This window comes from Ictidomys tridecemlineatus, chromosome 1 (assembly GCF_052094955.1).
Source record: "Ictidomys tridecemlineatus isolate mIctTri1 chromosome 1, mIctTri1.hap1, whole genome shotgun sequence".
NCBI classification, from domain to species: domain Eukaryota; kingdom Metazoa; phylum Chordata; class Mammalia; order Rodentia; family Sciuridae; genus Ictidomys; species Ictidomys tridecemlineatus.
Genome location: NC_135477.1, coordinates 65108401 through 65127624, shown reverse-complemented (window position 1 = coordinate 65127624; position 19224 = coordinate 65108401). Strand labels below are relative to the sequence as shown.

The 19224-nt window shown below is 32.8% G+C and overlaps 1 protein-coding gene across 4 annotated transcripts in view; it reads right to left on the bottom strand.

Moving 5' to 3' along the window:
• The window catches only part of Pcdh15 (protocadherin related 15), a 1597439-nt gene that overhangs the window by 827828 nt on the left and 750387 nt on the right, over positions 1-19224 (bottom strand). Inside the window, exons 1-3 of one of the 4 annotated variants that reach the window (XM_078041962.1) lie at positions 11964-12331; positions 11713-11791; positions 3550-3608 (exon numbers count right to left, since the gene is read on the bottom strand). The exons of 1 other annotated variant lie outside the window; for it this stretch is intronic. The gene's annotated coding sequence lies outside the window, so the exon portion shown is untranslated. Of the gene's footprint in view, positions 1-3549; positions 3609-11712; positions 11792-11963; positions 12334-19224 lie in introns of those variants that run through there. 2 more of the 4 variants (XM_078041968.1, XM_078041960.1) reach the window with 2 other exon arrangements.

Sequence of the window (19224 nt, the reverse complement as noted above, 5' to 3'; positions counted from 1 at the left end):
TTGTCAAGGCTTGAATTTATAATCCTCCTGCCGCAGGCTCCTGAGCTGCTAGGATTACAGACATACTGCTAAATGTTTATTCTCTGTGACTGATCTACAGATACATATGTTATATAGATAAGTCTTTCAATTAAAAAGTACATATTTTTGAAGTGTTAAATTTTGAATTTTAGAAAACATGCCTAGGGGTGCATACATCAGTAATGATGGTCAATATCAACATCAAAAATCTAAATAATTTGGTTCAATGTAAGAAGCTGTAAAATTATTTACCACTTCAGTTACTTTCAAGTGCTCTCTTTTGCAAATCAAGTCATACTATGTCTACTTTATTGGAAATTTCTCTTCTCCCAGAACCAGACTTAGGATGAGTCTTACACTGTGCTTTTCACTCTCTTTTCATAGGTTAGATGAACTGATGCACGTAAATCTGAGTTAAACAGAATCAATATATCGATTTTGGGCAGAATCATCAGGGCATGAACCTTCTTAGTTTTTCTTATACTGGGTGCTTCCATGGTGTGAGCTTAACATCAGTGTTAGTCGACATTTAGATTTTGCGAACTGATTCACCTAACAAAGAAAGTCAATAAACAGGCACATACTAGCATCATGTTTGATCTTTAAATCAAGCGATGCTTAGAGCAAACCAGCTCTGTGTCTCTAGAATTTCCATGATTTAGAACAATAAATTTTTCTTTTCTTTTCTTTTGAATCAACTTTATTAAGCAGAAAGAGAGAGAAGACTAAACAAGGAAGAGTCTGGACACATAGAATGAGAAAAGCAGCAGTATTTTAATGAGGCAATGGCATGATAAGACTGGCAGCAGTGTAGAGAAGAGCAGAGGCAAGAGGTGGGGGAAGGGGGTACAGGGGGCAAAGAAAGGGAAAGCAGGTGAGGTGATTTGGGTATCAGGTAAGAAATGATGATGACTTTACAAAAAAAAATGGAAGGGGGGGTCTAACTCTAAAGATATTTAAGGAAAAACTAACAGGAAAATTATGGCATTCAAAATATTAGCAGAACAGATGAGGGGGAAATCATGGATGATATACATGTTTGAACTTGAAATTTGATGTTAGTTGTTATCAGTCATTGAAATAAGAATGTAAGAAAGAAGGAGAGTATAAGAAACAGAGATAAGGGGATGATAGCAAGTGCTTACTTTCACTCTTAGTGAATTTGAAACACCCACAGGATAATTCAAAGGAATTTTCAAGAGGCAATGGTGTTGCATGTCTGATCTCTGGAATGAAACTTGGAGATGTTAGAATTTTACCTCCCATCTGCAGATACAAATGAGCCAACAGTACCAGCTGACATACCATAGAGTTAATATGGAAAAATGAAACAGAAAAAAAATTGTGGGGGATATCTGATAATATTTATTAATAAGGCATACTAAGAGAATGGATGGCCTGAAAGTGAACCTGAAATTTGTCACAAGAAATAAGAGTTAAAAAAGGAACAACAAAATCTGAATTTATAAAAGGAAAAACCTGTGCTATGAAAGATGAGAGAAGAGACAGCTATTCAGGCATATCAAATACTGAAGGCAAGTCAAGACCCGAACTCTTGCACTGAATTTAGCAAAAGGGAGGTCATTGGTACATTGTATGAGGATTTCAGAGAAATAACGTTGGAAACCAGATTGAAATGAAGACAGTGAAACTGCTTTAATAATTCACTCAATGAGTCACTGAATTTGAAGTTGAATTTGAACTTATAGATCTAAATCCTTATCTAATTAAGGTCCCTTGGAAACTTGAGCATTGTGTGTGTGTGAGATTGCTAAGAAAGAAATTTATCTCCCTGATGAGAATAACCCTAACCATTCAAGCACAGAGGCAGCATGAAAGATCTCAGAAATTGTGATAATATTTCCCACAAGACAACAGAAACACTTCTAACATTCTGGATGACTTCAAAACCATTTATAACTTAATACTGATTTTACAATCAAGATATTCTATAACATTTGCATGAGTCTCTTTGATATAAAGAAACCAACAAAAACCCTATGACATACTATCCATGTGAATGCTGAATACTGTACTTTATCCATACATCTTGTTTCTGTTTTGTCCCTTGCCTTGTTCCTGTGATTTGCTGAAAAACTGTCACCTAGAGAATTTCCTGATGAGTTGTATAATGGCTTATTTCTTCCTCCCATTATGTTCTTCACATCCATGTTCAATTTTAAATTGCACTGTAGCAAAGAAGAATATGGTGGTAAACCTGGCCAGGTGTGTGTGTGTGTGTGTGTGTGTGTGTGTGTAATAAGGTATGTTTAAGCAATAGATAGAGCCTTGAGATGACTCAATAGCTGCAAATATACTTCACTAGCAAGGAATTCACCCATACCTAAGTTTAAAACTAAATCTTCCCAAAGAATCAACAATCATAACTACCATTTTACAAAGAACACTTTGTATATTTGTGATCTGTTGTCTAACACATTCAAAGAACACTTTTGAATTTTAGATTTTGTGTATAAGTTAACTATTTATAAGACAATCACTCCTCAAAACAGTGTTTCTTAATTTTGAAATACAAATTTGTGAGTTTTAAGATCTTGGAGGGACCAAACATACTTATTTGTTATTGTCTACATATTCAACTCAGAAAATGAATTGAAAGAATTAAACCATAAGGATAAAAAAAAAGTGCTAAAAGCAAATATGTGAATTCTGTAAGTTCACTGAAGTTTGAAAGTGGGTAAAAGACCAGTAATCTGTTTAGTATAGAAAATTATATTGCAAATGGCAAAATTGGGAGAATATTGATAAGATAAACCAGTCAACAGGTTCCGTAAAACCTGAAAGAAGCTTAGCAAATGGGAAGAGCCTGAAAAACAAAAGAGGATAGTGGTATCAGGTGAGATAATTTCTGTTAAGAATATCAGTTAAATTACCAGGATCTCTCTCAAGTTCCAAGCAATCTTCCCCAAACAACTTCTGTTTTTTTTTTTTTTTTTCCATAGCTCTTACTCTTTTTTTCTGAAGAAACTGCACCCAGAGTCACTTTAAGTGATGGGAGTACACCTCTGCTTTATCACAGCTCAGTAATGCCCACCTATGGACAAGGGCAGCTCATGCACAAAGCTCCTCCAGAGAGCTCTTTAGTACCTTGTCATGAGTGATAAAGTCACCATTATGTTAATAAAAATCCATTTCCCTTGTCTCTCTGCCACAGAGAAAAAATTACATGTCTCAAACTTTCTTCATAGTGATAAGCCGACCATGTGTCTAAGATTTAGACAAAGAAATGTGAAAAGTTGCATGTACCATGTTGGTCCATTTTGACCCATTAAACCTCCTTTTCAAGCTTCTGTATTGTTATTGATCCAAGAAGGATGTCTAGGAACACAAAGTCTCAAAGAAAATTTGAAAGCTATGAGTTGAAAATCATTCACAAATTTCTAACATACTGTTGAAATTTTAAAAAGCCTGCAGATAGTTAAATGAACAAAAAATAAACATTAAGCAATTAAATGTGAGGGTATATTTGTTTCCATAGCCTACATTTCCTAAGGAATAAATTTTTACCTGTAAGTAGAGAGGCATGAATAATCAATTAATCAGTCTCTTTGAGGAAAACTTGGAACCTGGGAAAATGGGGAAAAAAATCAACATACATAATAAAAGGTGGGAACACAGAGAGAAAATATTGTAAAAGATGCCAAATAAGACTTCATTAAAACGAACATAACTATAATTAATACTCTCATGAAGATATGAGACTATCTTTATAAAAAGCACACGAAGTAACAAAAAACAAGAGCAAGCTCTTGAAAGTGTAAATATTAGAACAAATGAAAATAATAACCACCAATATAATTCCAAGCCAATTATTTTTCAGTACTAATACAGCACCTGCACTGCTTATCATGATTACTAATGACCTCCAGTTGTTGAAAACAATGTTTGTTTCTTAGTTCTTGTTTTTCAGCAACCATCTACAGAATTTGATACATCTTCTAAACTTAGCAGGGCCTCAGAGCTGGATTCACTGTCTACTTTTCTTAAAATCTGTATACAGAACAAATTCTTTTCTGAGTTATAAACCTGCAGAGTAATGTAACTTGTATATACTATATCCATCTCAAATATAACATGTTCAAAATTCAAATCTTACTTTCCTTTTAAAGCACATCAATTCTCCCTATCTCAGTAACAACTTCAAAAATCTTGGAGTTATACCATATCTTTTGTGTTCATACCTACATTCAAGCCATCAATATATTCTTTAAGTTTAATAAACTATATCCAGAATAAAAGTCACTTCTGATCACCTGCACTACAAATATCTTAGTTAGTGCCACCATTTTCTCTTAATGTTTTGGCCCCTTCAATCCTTGCTTCTGTTCTCACCTACTTGTCAGTTATCTCCAAAGAATACGTAGAACAACCTTTTTACAAAGTAGATTATGAGGACTTCTGCTTCCACCAAGATGGAGTAGCTACATTCCTGCCTTATCTTTCCGACAAACTCTGGGCACAACACAATCAACAAGAATGAAAAGTGGAAAGAAAAAGACTGGCTTCAGACCTAGGGATTTAAGCAACATGGCAGGGAACTTTTGTTTCCTTATTGTGTTCCATATATCTGAGACTTTTGATCTTTGATCAAAATAAACAAACTCTTAAGAAACTGCTTAAGAATGTGTATGATTTTAGGTGTGTTTGTTTATGTGTGTGTGTGGGGGGGTCTGTGAGTATGTGTATATAAATGTTGAAGGAAAATAAATCTATATCTAAATGACAACTATTTATTACACCCCATGAGCACTCAGAAATGCTTTCTTTTAGCATTTTTCAATTATATAATACCTCCCACTGAAGTTACTATCATTTGCCAAATTATTTGAAAATATAATAAAGTGAAGACTTGTTATCTGTTTGTTGAATTTTATTCTACTCTTAACTCTGGTTTTTTGATTACAGAATAGAAACTCATATAATGTATGTTACTCAGAACCCCAGGTAACCAGAGTAAAAATTTTTCAATGAACTTTGTAAAGATGTCTGTATTTTTTGGTATTATTTTCTATAAAATGTTATCACACCAATGTAGCAGCAGGTAATGTTTCAAACAGCATTCTATTTCATGCTTACAATATAAATTAGGAAGTAAGATTGTTTTACAGACTCTCAAAACCTAAAGATATTAAAAAATAAAATTAATCTGGAAGGGCACATCTAGACATTCTATACCACATACTTCACTGAGGTTCAAGGGATGACATTTAAAAGCACCACACACAGTTCCTAGCACTCAGTGGTCTCAACATTTCTTCATTAATTTATTAAGCAAATTTAACAACACATCAACAAAAAGGAAAGAAAAAGCTTTCAAATCAAACTATCACATATATTTTTCAGTTGCTATAAACTATATTCATGTATGATAAATCCTTTATTTAGTGATGACAGTTCAGTATTTTAAAATACCAGAATGTTTTTAAAGTTAAAAAAAGAAACTGACATTTAAATTTTGGATTCTTTGGTTATTTTGTGCCAAAGTACTTTATTTTCTCATAATCTACCTTAAAGCTAGAAAAACCTTTAGTACTTTCATAATATACATTTTCATTTATAATCCATTCACATCCTTTTTGATCATATTTTCGCTCACCCTTTCTTGCAATTCTGAAAGTAAGTACGCGTTTATCTTTTTTAAAAAGAAAAAAAAAAAACCAGCTATGTATGGTGGCACATGCCTGTAATCCCAGTAGTTGGAGAGGCTGAGGCAGGAGGATCTTGAGCTCAAAGCCCAACTCAGCAACTTAGCTGAGGCCCTCAGCAAGTTAGCAATATATTGTCTCTAACTAAAATACAAAAAAAGGCTTGGGATGTGGTTCAGTGGTTCCTGTGTTCAAACCATGGTTAAACAAGCAAGCAAACAACAACAACAACAAAAAAACCAAAAAACCTTCTTACCTCTCACTTTTATGCCTTTTTCAATATAATTATTCCTAGTCAAACTTCATCCTTGTTACTACAAGAAATCATTCACTTTTTCCAAAAATCCTAGCCCCTCTCTCTTCCACAGTCATTGTATCAAACAATTAAATACAAATTATCAACGTCCCTAGCAGGATAAGACAAATGTTCACAGCCAAAGCTACTATTATTATTTCAAATATGAAAGTAGTAGAGAGGGCAAAGAGAAATCTGCTCTGGTACTTCTGAAAATCAATACCACCCTTATCTGAAAAGCAGACAAGGGGAAATTAACCATTTTAACACAATGTTTTGTATTAAAATACCAAAACATCATTTCAGCTTTCCTTCATGAAAACTAATATTCAGAGCAAATATGCATTCATTTATTAAATATTTATTTAGTACTCACTAAATTCTCAACACTGAGCTAAAATAGTAGAATAGCTAAAATACACATTGTGCAAAGCCCCAAATGAAATGTTTTCTTTCAATGCACAAAGCAAGATTATGAGGTAGAAAATAATAGCAGAGTTTTACAGTTGAAATAAATGTAGCTTATCAATATTAAATGGTTGATTATATTATATGCAAACCAAGGTAAAAGGATCTGACTTAAGCTCTGACTCCAAAGCTTCTGCTTTCAAGGATCCTACCTAGAGGAGGAGGAGGGGGAGGGGGAATAGGTGGAGGAGGAGGAGGAGGAGGAGGAGGAGGAGGAGAAGGAGGAGGAGGAGAAGGAGGAGGAGGAGGAAAAGGAGGAGGAGGAGGAGGAGGAAAAGGAGGAGGAGAAGGAGGAGGAGGAGGAGAAGGAGGAGGAGGAAGAGTCCTTGTCCTCCAAGTCATCCATGTTATCCTAGTCCCCCCCACTTTCACTGACACATTCCTTTGTTTCAGGTCCTGTACTAAGATGTTTTATATGTGTTATATATACTTTTTATCACCCTTTCCAGACATAAACCAGGGCTCATGGAGATTAAATAACTTGTTCATTGCTAAAAAGAGACTGGAGTAGAATTAAGGCTCAGTTCCATTTAGTTAAGCATTCTTTCATTTACCATCGTTTCTCTGTAACAACAATTCAAAAATGAGAAAACTCACCTCACACCCTTTCTCATACACATATTTTACACACACACACACACACACACACACACACACACACACAATCTGTGTGTTTCTCCATTCCTGGATCACAAGTTCTCTTGTTTCCTAGTCTCTTCTTTCTTCCCCTCTCCCTTCTCACCTCCTTTCTGTGTCTGTCTGCCTCTTAGACCTTCTGTCTATATGCCCTTTCCCCATCTATGATTTTGTTGTTGTTGTTGTTTTGTTTATTTATCATTTGTTTTCTTGTAGTCTGTTTATCTTTGCCTTGTCACTCTACCCCTGCTTCTCTTTGAACCTTTTTGTTCTTTTCTCACTGCATCAGTTTCTCTCTCTGCCCATCTTTCACTGTTATGCTCATCTTTCACTCTGATTCATTCATTCTCTATTTCTCTTTTGCTTTGTATGATTATCTCTGTATCTTTCTTTGTGTATCTCTGTGTCTCTCTGTGACTTCTCTGTGTCTCTGTCTTTCAGACTGAAATGTAAGATTCTCAAGAAATAGCAACCTCCCATCCAGTTTTAATGACCCTTCTCTGGATTCCAGTGATGTGCTGCAAAGTTGAAGAAATCAGTCCCTTAAATGATAAAGCAAAAAAGGAAAGTCACTGTCCTTGATAAACAATTTGCATTTCCATAAGGATTCAGTGATGCAGAATCAAAAAAGGCTCATTCTGACACCTCCATGAAAACAACAGGGAGAGCATTCATTAGCCGGGCTCCATTTGAATGATGCACTTCATTGCAATCACTGCTGTCCTCCCCCACTCAGGAAACAGTGCTTAATTCTGTCTGAAACCCGCCCTTTCACTAGGCATTAGAATGAAAGACTTTTCAAAGTAATGGGAACTACACATCTGCCATGGCCTGAGAATGCTTACACTCTAAAAAGCCATACAGAAAGCTCCACCTCCTGTCAATATCATATCCATCAAGGACCAGAATAAGCAAGCTTTGAATTTTTCCATTTACCAGCCTGAAGAAGAGAAATGCTTTATTTTCCTTAGTTTCTTGAAATAATGACTACTTTCGACTTTTTCATTTGTAGCCTCAATAGCCATGATCTGATCTTTAAGGCTGAGTGCAACCTTTAAACAACTTGTAAGATAAAAAGTAAATTTGTGCATCCCAGAGCTCAGGGAGAAACTTTTACTCTTTATAGGGGAAATTATTTTGTTGCTGTTATTGTTGATACACACACAAAATCATCGTTAGAAGTGATTGCTACATGATTGAAACCATTATATTTTAACTTATTTAGCAATTTGCAAATATCTTATTTCTTATCCTGGTTATCTTCCAAAAATTCAGAAACGCTGAGTCATAAACATCAACTCTTGTTAAACAATGTTTAGGGGATGTGCTGATGTTTCCAAGGAAAATCGTTTTTATCCTTGAACAGAATCTGAGGTTTCTATGCTTCTTAGATAAAATAATAAATTGTATGTGTGTGTCTATGAGTGTGTGTGTGTGTGTGCGTGTGTGTGCGCGCGCATGCGTGTTCAACACATTAGCTTGTGGTGTATTTTCAGACTGAGATAAAGTCACATTAGTCTTCATATTCCCCTAAGTCTGGCACTTCTGTTGACACATCACAGGTAATGATTCTACTTCAAGGCCTTTCTATTCATACCCACATCAAAATTAACTACCACCCTACCTGGAAGAAGGCAATGGTTGCATTTCTAATTTCTGTGTATATTTTCTGGTCTTTTGCCATTTCAACCTAAGTGACTCCAGTATTTAATTTAAAAGAAATTTACATATTAATTCAGTTTCTGAGTGATTTTAACCTTTGGAATTTATACAAAGACTCTACCAAGAGAACATAATCTTGCTATAAATTACAGTATTTTTTTCCTCACTCAAAATTGACTATGAGCAGTGATGAATTCTCAGTTTCTTCCAGTATCTTTGCATGCAATTCAGTTATATATGAGCATGAAACTTAATATGTGAAGCCCCATAGATCACTGTTAGTTTTGAGTCTGTAGTCTGTCACATTATAACGTAATAACACATAAAAATCCCATTACAAGAGAAAATATCTATAACCAAACACTTTTTTTATTTTTATGAGAATGATGAAAATAGTTTTGGAAGATCAACTTTGCCTAAAATAATTATTTCAATATTATAATTGTGTCACCTCATTATGCATGTGAAAGCCAAGGAGACAGAAACACAAATTGTTTCAAGTACACCTGTGATCCTGTGATCCCAGTAAGAATAACACACTAATATTTATATATATATATATATATATATATATATATACATATATATATATATATACACATTAGCATTTATATAAAGGAAAAAAGAGACACTTAACAAAATCTATTATTAGTATAGAATCACAAGTAAAATAAAAATTTTAGACAGTGAACATACCCACTCCATTAAATAGCAGTATGGTCTCTTTGTTTATATTATCATTGCTGCCAACTTTAATTATTCAAAGGTTGAAACCCTGAGTGAAACTTAAAATCATATATTTCTCCCAGGTTTACGACCACAGTAAAATGTAAATATCCAGAATGGAGTTTCTATGATAAAAAATGTTAAGATAACAGCTGAATTATGAAATCTCTACATTATTTTACACTATATAAACAGGAACAAAAGTTCCTGTGGTCAGAAATTCTACCTGCACATTCATTAACAAGATGAGCAAACTAATCTACTCTTATAAACCATTCACACTTGAGGGATTACTTCTTTTTTTTTAAACTTTGTACTATTATTATAGAGGCTCATTATTTACTCATAAAGCAAAAGTTCTTATGATCAGGAATAATTAATTACTCAACATTCATTTGCTTGATATAAATTTTGTGATCAAAGTAGTGATTTCCTTTGATAAGAGAAATAATAATTATCTTTTGCATGATTTCAAAATTAGGCTATGTACCAAAATACTGAGGGATTGTTGCAAATGGCAAAAAAGAGAAATTAAAAAAAAAAGAGAGAGAAAAATAGAAAAAAAGTTTTTACACTTGTCTTGCTAATCTAAAAAAAAGTTGAATAAAAATCAACAACAAAAATGCAATGTCTATTATGCAGAATTTAAAGATGGAAAGATTAAGAAACTGAATTATAATAAATATTCCACTTTAACTCTGAGGTTATTTTTCTTAGAACTAATATTATTGATATTTCTTAAACTAATTTTATAGCTCACACACTAATTTCATCAAATAATAGCAATAAAATATATCATGTATTTTTAAAAATCCAGAAAAATGAAAGGTTTTTATTAAAATCTCTTCATAAATGATTTTCAAAATCACTCCATAATACTGTAGAGAGACAGCTCATAGGGAGATAGCACTAACTCTGACATGTTAAGGTCCCTTAAGAGTTAATGCTTAGGCATAATTTTCGTAGCAATGTTTTGAGGATTCACAGTCCCTGCTCAATACATCATTGCAACAACTGAGAGGTTAGGAGGTCACCACTCAGTGGAATTGGGCACACATTAAATTGCACTTTATTTCATAGGAGAATGAGTCCAGAGTGAAGGGGATCAAGTTGCTGAAACCTGAAGACTCACAGGTACAGATAAATGCACTGACTTACACTTAGCACAAGTTAAGCAAACTAACAAAACTAATAATAGAACCATTTTGCAGAGAAAAGCAAGTTCACATGAGCATGTATAGAAAAGCTTCTGACTGGCAAAAATCTGTTTAAAAATATGGCTTTTTAAACCAATACTTTGCTTCTGTAATGCTAAGCAACACAATAACTTCAGTATTTGGTTACTGTATTTGACAATTGGCTCTTCTGTGAAAGTAAACGAATATGACTTGGAGTTAACCTTACACGAGGGCTTTGTATTATGCTCTAGTTAACAATGGCTTTGTGCATGTTTGCTACAATTCCATCAACTCGATGACCATCTGCATGTACAAGAGTCACAAATTAGAGTTCCAGCAGGCTGAGTAGAAACTTGTTATTTGGGCCCTCCTACCCTCTCCCTACCAAAGTGTGTTTGTATCAAAGATGCCATAGTACAAAGTAGGAAAGATGTTAAGATTGTCCAGTATGAATTTTGTATTAAAATGATAAAGTCGACCTAGATTCAGATTCTAAATGGTTAATGCTCCTGGATACTTTCAAAACATGAGAGATATTCTAATGCACTGAAATGCTTATAGAATTCTGTATGTTATAACCAAACACAAAACATAACATTTCACATTGGGATACAGTTAGAAGCTTTAACTTATCTATTCCCTTTTTATAACCTTGAGAAACCCCTCAGAAAGCATCAGTATTTACACACACAATAACAAAACACAGCATTTCAGTTCTTAATTTAGGGACAAAGAAGTAGAGAAAGTGGTTGACGAACTTTTTAAATGGTAAACAGGTATGATTCAAAAGCATGTGTCTTTGTAAACATATTGGCATCAACACAATTACAATGCCACTCAGTAATCCAAAAGAACAGGAGAACACGCAGCTGTGCTTACTCTTTAAGCAAATAATTACTTGCACATCACTACTACTTTGCTTTTTGAACAAACAGGACAGAAAGTCATATCATGACAGAGATGCATTGTACTGAAACAAGGTCTATAACTTTCTCTGTAGTTTATTGCTACCTTAAATTTGAAAGTAAAATAAAAAAAAGATTGAGGGGAAAAAACTTACTTGCAGTTTAAAGTTTCATCTTTAGTCCATGGAAGATTATGAAGTAAGTTTTCTTGACAAGGCTGCCTCTTGCACATCCCTTTAAAAAACAACAAATACTCATAATCTAGTTTCAAAACAATTCATTCACTCCAACACTTCTTGTTCCGTGAGGAATTAATTTCCACTGTTGTATTATCATGAAAATGTTACCAGAGATCTAAAATTTTTTAAAAAAGCGAAACCTTAATATATCAACCTAGAAGGCATACCATCATTCTCCACATTCTGAGGTGTATGCCAACTGCCTTAGTTATCGCAAGCAACTAACTCTTAAGCTGCTAGCAGGAATCTGTCTGCCCTCTATCTGTGGCTATTAGCTCAGCACGTTGATTCACTGGCACGGAAGCAGCAGCAATTAGCTATCCTGCTCCTCACAGCATATTCAAGAGACAGCTGAGTGTGCTGTGCCTCATAGTGACTGGTGAGCTCTTCGCACCAATTAGTAGCAGGTGCTACAGTCCAAAGGACAAATTGATGTCCCACTGATCATCACTGCTGGCTGCTTTATTGTACTGTGTCCTGTCAGCCCCTCTGGAGCTTCTCCCTGCTCTGCTATATGGTTGTTTTTACTGTTTTACCTTAGCAGTACTAAGAAGTTTAGCAGCTTACATTCAATAACAATCTTATTGATGAGTCCAAATAATCTCTTAAGCTCCTTTTGCCATTCTCTCTCCTCCCACAGCCTTCTTTTCTCTCCCTCTTACCCCATCCCTTATATTAAGCCTATCTTCTTATAGCAAACCCACCCCTCTCACTTTGGGGGCATAAAGAAACTTCACACATCTTATAGAAGATATAGGTAGACGTTTAGGTTTTTGTAAGCACATATATGTAAACACCTATATAAGGGGGGTCATAAGGAAATTTATTAGAAAAATAATTATAGAATATTTCTTAAGCATTGGAACATATAAGATGCCAACACATTCTTATAGATAGGAAGAATTATACAATAGTTATTGTATAATCTAGTCAGTGATGTGTGTATATATATGTTTAAATATCTGATATTTAAATATTTAACATATTATATAAAAATATATTTAAATATATAACACATTTTATATAAATATATTTAAATATTATAGTATATATTTATTTATATATACATCTAAATCTATATATAATAAATATATAAAAATATAAATATATATTTGTATATATATATATATATATATATATATATATATATTTAAAGGATTCTATCTGGCTTAGTATTTATATAAGCCCAGATCAAATTTTTCCCATATATTCACCTTAGTATTGGAGAAGGAAGGGTCTAGGAAATGAAAGCTTTTTCAGAGCATATTACAGTAATGCTTGAGCCAGCAAATATCCTGAGGTTGGCTGAAAATAACAAGGTGAAGAGTATCATAGTTCAAAACCCCCAGGAAAGGTGTTTTCCTCATGAGCAAGGTAGATTATTCACCATGATGGTGTACACACCTTCTTTAAGGAGGGAAAAAAAAAACAGGCAATGCTTTTAGAAGTATTGCCATATTTATTCATATATATTTTTGGTGAGAGTAGCATCTTACATAACATAAAATTTACTTGCAGGTTCCGTTTTCTAAAGAAGAAGTAAAAGTCTTTTCAAATGGGGAAATAATCTGAGGTCGCCAAATGTGTCATAAGTTTCAAGCAGCAAAATATGTAGAGGTGAATAATAATCATAGCTGAGCCCCTACAGCCCTCAGGCAGAACCTGTTTGTTTTTATTTTATGTGCAACTCAAACACAGAGCTGTTTGCTCTCTTCAAATCACAGAAGATGGAGGGAGTGTTGATAAGGACTTGAAAGAAGCAGACACATCATATGGGTGTGAGAAGTGATGTTTTGAAAGTTTTAAAAATTGATGTTTTTACTGAAGACATTTTTGCCAGTAAATGTTTAAACAAGGTTCCTAATATTTTGAGATGTTTTCCATTTCACCAAAATATTGTATATGTGGTATGATATGTACATTGATATTGCTGATTAAGCTGAACAGTTGGTAATATGAGATTGTTCCTGTAATCATTGAAATTATTAAATATAATTTATTTTAATGAAAAAGTCACCCTTATGTCTGGTGATGTTCAGTAATAACTAAAATGACTTCAGAAATGCACCCATGACAGAAAATTTCATGTCTTCTGTGTAAAATCAGATCATTATCAGTTGAGTCTTATTTATGAAAATAGCTGAGGTTTTTATTCAGAAAAATCACCATAACTAGATATTAGATATAGTTAATATGATATGAAATATATGATATTTAGTACAGAATGAAAAAAAATAAATTTTAGGAAATCAATTTAAAAACAAATCAGCAAAAAAAAAGCTCACTGAAAATTCAGTACCCAGAGATATTTCTGTTAAGAACATGATGATTAATATTCTAGACTTCTCTCCCTTTTCCTCTGTTTCTCCCTTTCATTTTAACTCTAATTGAACCCAAACCAACTCTATGTATTATATTTCACTCTTTTCTTTTCTTAAAAAATGTCATGATTTTGCTTCTGTTAATAAATCTAGATTAAAATTATTATTGAAATATTATTATATGCATATGTATGTGTATCTGTATTTTCTTAACAAAATATTTTTTCACCTTTAGGTGTCTTCTAATTTTAGAATTTTTATAGAATCCTGGTTTAAGCCATTTAACTTCCAAACTTCCCTTTTTCTACCTTTGACCAAAGTTTGGGGTTCAAGTATCTGAGAAGGAGTAGAACTGATCTCCAAGGTACTCATCTTGGCTTGGGACTATGTCTATCCAAAGAAAGAGGCATCTTTTTCTCTCCATGAAGAAAACACATTACAACTCACAGTCCACATTGGTCTAAAGATATCTAAAGATTCTCTAAACCTCACAGAGATGCAAGTGGCAAGATATACTACCTAAAACAGAGTGGTCTGTTATATAAGATATACATGCTGCCGAGCACGTGAAATGCTCATCAGTGTGTAGCAGTCAATACCAAACATGTGAAATTCAGTTCAGTTTATTTAAGAAGAGGCTATATTAGATTCATTAGAAAGATTTTAAAGACTGGAAACATTTTAACGTTGGAAATATTTAAACATTGAAAATTTGTATTTTGTTTATTTTAGAAAATGAAAAATTTCATATATACAGTTAAGAATGAATCATTGACTATAAAGTAAATTGACCATGGAGAAATGAACATGTAGATTCTATTACTTCAAAGATAGTAGTCTAGTCTTTAAAGTACTAATCATAAAATGTATAAAAAATGTACAGAAAGTAAACTACCAAAATTTTAAAGTGGAAAAGAAATAATATAAAATAGTTTTTGTCTAAAAATGTATTCCAGCATGTACATATACACACAGTCATTAGTAGTATCATGATGAATTATAAATTTAGTTATTATAGTTGAAGAAAAGTTATGGTAAATTTTCATTCCATCATTCCTCTTCCCCTCTTTTTTTTTCTTCCCCCCCCCCCCCTCAGTGCCAGGGATTAAGCCTCAGAGCCTGTCTACAGCTAGGGAAGCCTCTACCACAGAGCTACACCCCAACACCTCCATCTTTTTTTATGAGTTTTTATTTCTTAAATTTCTTTTAGTACTCTTGCTGTCATTCATCTTCCTTTCTAAAACTAACCAATCAAATATACTTAACATGTATTTGCTTGTGTGCATGGTTGCAAAATGTGTATTTTATGTGTTATTCTAAAAACTCATAAAACTAATTGTATTTGCATTTGTGAGAATTTTCCATATAAATGTACTGCTACACATTACATTTTACAGAGCAATGAAACAGAAACACATAGTGCTCTAACTGTATGTCAAAAATTAAAGCCATCCTACGTACAGCTGTGAAGATTACCATAAACTTTTGTATTCATGCCAGTTCATCTGTGCACTGAGATTTAATGAACAATAAAAAGCAAATTATTAGTCAGAGATAGTAACTTTGTTTCTGTATTTAATATTTTAAAACCTTGACTTATTTTAACAGTAGGTTTACATAGCAATAGTTTGATATGCAAAACTATTTTTCTTGTTGCAAAAAGAATTAAAATACAGTTTACTGACTAACTCGGAGAAAATTTCTGTATCAACTAAATAAATTACTTCAGGTGGGCATTTGACTTCAGTCTTCTGGTGGGGAATATTTCAGTGTGGTCTGATGAAAGTACAGAAACCAATAGAACTCATATGTTATTCTCAAATATATCTGATTGAGAAAGCAAGACATAAGAGGATTTTGTCTATCCTTCCAGAATGTTAACTGAGTCCTTGAGTCAATAGGAACTGCAAAGTAAAGAGAAAAAGAGAAAGCATTTTTTTTTAAAAAAAAACCCAGATTAAAGTTTTATTGAACAAAAGCTTCCACAGTATTATCAAAATAGCCCTGCTCATTACAAGCAGTGTCTCACCAAGTTGCCTGGGATCAAGCCATTCTAGGCTTGTTACTATCAACAGTCATTTAGATTTGAGATTCAAAGCTGTTGGATGTTAACCTTAACCAGGGACTTGCAGCTGCTGCATCATCTGTAGTCCTAACAATAAGTCTCAAGATTTCCTGGTGTATTTTTTATTATGTCACCTCTTTATTGTTGGGAATTAAAGTAACTACATTAACTTAATGTTTCTTTCTAGCACTATCTATATTCACTTTTTATTTTTAACTCAGCACTTGCATGTTTTATAGTGACAACTTGAGGGATAAGGAACAATATAATCTTCATTTAATACTTGGCTCTGCTGAGGTTTCTAACAGGCAGTAAAGTAAGTCTGAAGTCATAATACAGTAGTTAAATGGTAATGCTCAAAGGAAAAACGAACTTCAAAAAAATATTGTTGTGCATGTATAACATGACAGTAAAATATGTGAACTTGTGAATCATTCACATTATCTTTAAAAATTCAACTCTTAAAAAGTATTAATTTTAGAGTGAGAAATAGATTTTCATATACCTCTGATTGTCTTTCAAATATAGAAACTATTTTGAATCTCATTTGACTTCACAAAGTGGAATTATTTCACAATTTTATATAATATAAAAATCCTTTGAAAACAAACAAACAAATAAATAAATAAGAAGGAAGACAGATAATATTATTGTCAAAAAATTCTTAAATACCATGTTTAGGTTTTAGCTATTTTGTACTTGTCTTAGGGGTCTTTTCTCCCTAAGAAGAGAAGTTTAGACAAAATAAACTAATTATTATAAACAGGAAGAAAAAAAACATTACTTATGCTACCTATTTACAGTTCTAGCTCTTACATGCTAGGTATATTATTATGGATTATTATATAACTAATTTCCCAAATTTAACAGCTTAGCACAACACATCTTTGTTATCTCAAAGTTTATGAGTCAGACATCTAGGTTAAGATCCTACAAGGTTGTAATGAAGAATTTGGCTGGGCTAAAGTCTGTTATAGAGGCTCAACTATAGAAGGACTTGTTTCTAAGTTCATTCATTCTAAGTTCATTCAAGGTGTTTAGTAGAAATCATTTGGTTGTGACTTTAAAAAAAAAATTAGTTGGCTTTATTTATTTATTTATTTATTTATTTATTTATTATCTATCTATCTATCTATCTATTTATTTATTTATTTATTTATTTATTTATTTATTTATTTATTTATTTTAATGTGGTGCTGAGAATTGAACCCAGTGCCTCACACTTGATAGCAAGCACTCTATCTCTGAGCTTCAACCCAGCCCCCAGTTGCGACATTTTGACTGATGGCTCAGGCTTGACTTTTTACTGACTCTTTGCTAGAAATTATCTTTAGGTGCTAGAGGCTACTCCCCATTCCCTCTGTCATATGCTCCTTTTCATTAACAATTTACAACACAGCTGTTTACATCATCAGTGCTACTAGAGGAAGCCATGTGAACTAACAAGGGGAAACCTTACATGGAAATCACAATGTATCATGAATGACATTACATCATCTTTGCCATCTTCTATTGATAATAAGCAAGCTACGATTTCTTCTCTATAGAGAACACAGTGATTATGAGGACATCTTAATCTTCTGCCTGCCACACTGAGTTGACTCTTAATGTGTTCAATATATTCAGTTAGATAGCAAATTTTGTCTACATATGCATACATAACATTTTTATAAAACAAAAAATTTGCAGATTTTGAGCAATCAAGTTTGCTTTCCGTGGTTTAAAAACCTTTCAAATGTAAAATTATACATTTTTTATTGGAGGTAAAAAATGATAGTCTTCACTAAACTACAGGCATTTTCAGCAATTTAATTGACATATTTAAAACCAGGGTTGTTTGGGAGAACATTTCCAAATAAAATAAAAACATACACATACAAAAAGGTAAACCAATCTCAGTATAACCTTAACTCACATGCAATAGAAATATTCTACACATTGTAGGATAAATTGTACTTCTTATGTAATTTAGTAAGGACTGAGAATTTTTTAAATTAGTAAGTAATCAAGAACTTTAACATGGTTTTGTGTTCTTTGCCTGCCTTTAACAGAAAATTCTAGAGAAGACTACCATAATAATCTCTTAGATTTCTTGAGCCAAAAGTCTATTATTACATACAGATTTTATTTATATACATATATCTAAGTATAAAAATTACACACATAAATACACTACGATATTTAGTAGGTAATAAGTGATATTCTTATCATTTATAGCTTTTATTATTAGATTTTAAATGAAAATAAAAGTAAAATAGTTCTAAGAATTCCTTTTATCCCTTTTGCTACATTGGAGCTTCTAAAGTTATCCTCAGCATAGTAGTTTGCTGACTATATAAAGGTCTTAGTCATCTCAAATGCAAAAGTATAATTTTGAATTTTATACAAGTTTTATAGCCCTGCAAAGATCCCAGTCTCAGCAATATTACTTGAGCACTTTCTAAACCTAATCCAACTTTAAAAACATTTAAATAAATATTTTAAAAATTAATATGAAAAATCAACAATTCACCAATTTGTATTGTAATGAGGCACACATTATTTCATTTTTTTAAATTTACTCTAGTTTCTCTTTGACTCAATAATCACTGTTTTCACCTATTTCAAAGAATAAAATATAGGGAAACAGTTCTGAAGCAAATTTAAATAAATTTATTTAGCCTTTCTTCTTTTCTCTGTTTCTTGCACTCGCTTATAAAAGCAGCCACAGATACGTGTGTTGAAAGAAAAATGCTATTCACTCAAAAGCTGAGAACACATGTACCAGCCATTCCCAATCCAAGTCCCACATACAGAAAGAACACAGAATCCAAGTGACTTGTGAATCTAGGGAGATTCTTTGCATGGCAGAGCATGCTGAAATGAGCTAAGAATGTGGACTTGATGAAATTATTTTATTACTTGCATTGTTGTATCAAGTGAGTCAAATAACCCAGACAGTCCCATATTTTTAGCTCCTACTGCCACTATTTAAAGATCGTGCCAGTACCTGAAACTTAGAAGTTAATGGAAGTTGATTTATTTTTTAGCAATTAATCAGAT